This window comes from Micropterus salmoides, unplaced genomic scaffold (genome assembly GCF_014851395.1).
Source record: "Micropterus salmoides isolate LMB-PRFRI ecotype aquatic unplaced genomic scaffold, ASM1485139v1 Ms_hic_scaffold_841, whole genome shotgun sequence".
Classification (NCBI taxonomy): domain Eukaryota; kingdom Metazoa; phylum Chordata; class Actinopteri; order Centrarchiformes; family Centrarchidae; genus Micropterus; species Micropterus salmoides.
The window spans coordinates 8,371-11,516 of record NW_024044617.1 but is presented as its reverse complement, the minus strand read 5'-3'; the positions used below and the strand labels follow the sequence as shown (position 1 = coordinate 11,516).

At 39.9% G+C, this 3,146-nt stretch overlaps 1 long non-coding RNA gene across 1 annotated transcript; it reads left to right on the top strand.

Moving 5' to 3' along the window:
* On the top strand, positions 1 to 696 carry LOC119894683. Its single transcript, XR_005442968.1, has 2 exons — positions 1 to 148; positions 236 to 696. It is a non-coding gene; the product is annotated as an uncharacterized LOC119894683 (long non-coding RNA).
* Positions 697 to 3,146: the final 2,450 nt, after the last annotated feature.

The window sequence follows — 3,146 nt, the reverse complement described above, 5'->3', positions numbered from 1 at the left end:
TCCTCCTGTTTAAAATGCAAATAACCATTTTCAGCTTTTAATTTACTTTTTAAATTTACCAATTATATTTTTCAGTCACCACACAGGAGAAACTATCACTGCATCACCATGATTGCAAAGATTTGTGTCGTCCTTCTTCTGTTTGTTGGTAAGAGAAACTTTCATTCCAAATAAAGATCTAAACTTGCCTCGAGACTTAATGTAAATCTGATTTGACATTTTCCGCACAAAACAGCCTCTGGCAACGCACAGACCACAACCAGAACCACCACGGCTGCACCAACAACCAGAACCACCACGGCTGCACCAACAACCAGAACCACCACGGCTGCACTAACAACAACAGCAGCACCACCAACCACACAAACAGACACACCCACACCCACACCCACAATCACACCCACACCCACACCCACACCCACACCCGCATCTTGTGATACCAGCACAGCTAGACCAACAACCCCATCCAGCACAGATGGTTGTGAGACCAACAAGGCCAGACCGACATGCAGTGTGGAGTGTGTTTGTAAATGCTGATCTCTGATATGTCATCACACGTGTCTCTGATGGAGGTGTCTATAATTAATCAAAACTTCTGTGATTGGAGGACTCTGTAATGTTCTGATTCAAAGGGTTGTGTGTGAATCTGCTTTTTGTCTGTTATTGCATAAAAACAATAAAGGTTTACCAAAGTTATTCTTTGAAGTTGTTGCAAATTACCTCAATATTGATTAAAGACCTAGAAATTGTAGTATTTCTTGATAACCTGAGTAAAAATTATTAAAATATCTATAATTTACATTTATTAATGTATAATAATAATATTATTAAATTTATTGATGATTTCATAAGATAGTAATCAGTTTCATCAGACTGTGTGGGTGTGACACAATTAGATCTCACTGACTAGCCACCATACCAGACGAAGTAATGGTTCTTTCAGACCCTTTCGGGGCGGTGAGTTTACATACAAAGTCAATGCAAAGACACGTAGAGCCGCGATTTCCTGTCGTGCTGTGTGAAGCGACGCGAAGGGGCGGGGCGTGGGCAACACGAAGGCAACGTGAAGGCAATGCAAAGGAATTCACATGAGTTGAATATTTTCAACTCAAGCGAAGAAGTCGCATGACGCTGAGTCACAATAGCTCAGTGCTGAGATTGTCCGTACATAACCAACGGCTTCAGTGCGTTGTGTGGAGAGGGCCGGGCAGAGCGGGGGATTAAAATCTGCTGGCCGGTGTTCTGACGATCTATGCTGCCCTATCGAAAAATGCTACCTTATGTGTTCCCTTTTCCAATCCCATAAAGTTATAACTCTCACAGTATTATGACATATTCTGTTTTTTGATTATATTATAACATTATTTCAGGGGTAGCGTATTCCATTACAGAAAAATTTTATATTGCACCACTACTCACTCCATGTGTACTGTAAAGAGATGGGGAGCATGTTGAAATACTATATTATAACATCTTTATTTAAGATATCAAGGGTAGCGTATTGTGATGACTTTTTTGTTTTTTGATGATACTGACGATCAGCCACTGTCTCGACGGCATTCCTAACAGCAAAGTTGCACAGATTTATGGGCGTGGAAACAGACCACGCTTGTGGGTCTTACGCATGCGCAAAAATACGGACAAAACTGGACATTACTTGGAGAAAAGAAAGTGAGGAAGTTGAACTACCTGGTGAGTTCAGAAAACATGTGTGTGTAACTTTATTACAGCCATCGTTGTACTTTACTGTGACCAAGTTAGCATAGCATAGCCCTGATCGATCCAAACTCCATTCAGAAAACAAACATTTTAGAAGTTGTTGTCCTGCTGTCTTGCTGACAGACCTGACAAAGCATGAATTCATATGTTTAACAAATCTGCATCGTGTTGTAGTTATTTTGGCATCAGTTTAATCCGTTTATTGCTATTTAATCACAGCAAAATGTTTACTTTGGGTTCATACAGCTGTAGTAATGGCAAGTTGTGTTTGTTGACATTGTCGCGTTAAAATCGCCTTCTCGCGTTGTGTGTGAACACTTGCAGCAAATGTACTCACGCGAGGAAAGCGTCGCGAGGAGAACATTCGCTGTTGGTCTGAATGCTGCAAAAGGCAGCAAAGAACCTGAGTGTGTTGAACTGAGCAAGAGTTCAACTTTTGTAAGAGGACAAGAAATTAATTTTTTCTTTCATGATTGACACAGTCTTACTTTAATCACTTTAATGCTTGACCTTGGAAATAGTCGTTTGAGAAAGACTGTGTGCTACAGTAGAAAGCTTTAGAAAAAGCTTGTATGTAGATCCTGATTTGAGGGCCAAGGAACCAGATTGAGAAGGGACAAAACACAAAGAAACAACAACCAGGAGGATATAAAGAGGGACATATATCCTGTATATGAGACACTTGACAATCATAATAATACTACTACTACTACAAAAAAGAATGGCAGTCTACAGGTCTAACGGACTGTGGCTGTACTGTGACGGACTCAACTTTTATGTTCTTTGAGAAAAGTCTAGATGTCATGTTTGGTGCATGCGAGACACTGGGACGCGCCTGAGGCTCTCCTGCTTGATATTATAGAAAAAAGCTTCCTGTGCTAGAGCTGCTGCTGGTTAAGTGGACAATTAACGGCACGCCAAAATGGTTGGGTTTAAAACACTGCAATGCAGAAACCAATTTTTTCTTAGCCTACTATTATAAGTCCAGTCCCAAACGGGGTTCTGTGTCTGCCAGACGGTCTGAAGGGGATCCTACAGGTGGAGCAACCACGTATTATGAATTTCATTCAATGAGAATGTTAGTTATGTAATATTATGACTTTTCTCAACATGACAACAAACACATTTTGAACATGAGCAGAAAACCTGAGCATGAGCAGAAGCTATTAAAGTCGTGGAGTCAATTAATTCATCATTGAGGTGAAAAGATGCCACAATCGTGTTTAAAGAGGCTACTTCCCCAAATAAAAGACACAAAAGAGGAGGGAATACTAAATCATGAAAGAAAGAAATACATAATGCTTGAAAGTCTTATATATGATACTACATTATATTCTGTATGTATTTTATATTTATATTATATTTGTTATATATTCTTAGAGACCAGGTTAGGTTTGTCTCCCAGTTTAGGCTTTGATGTCTGGAAG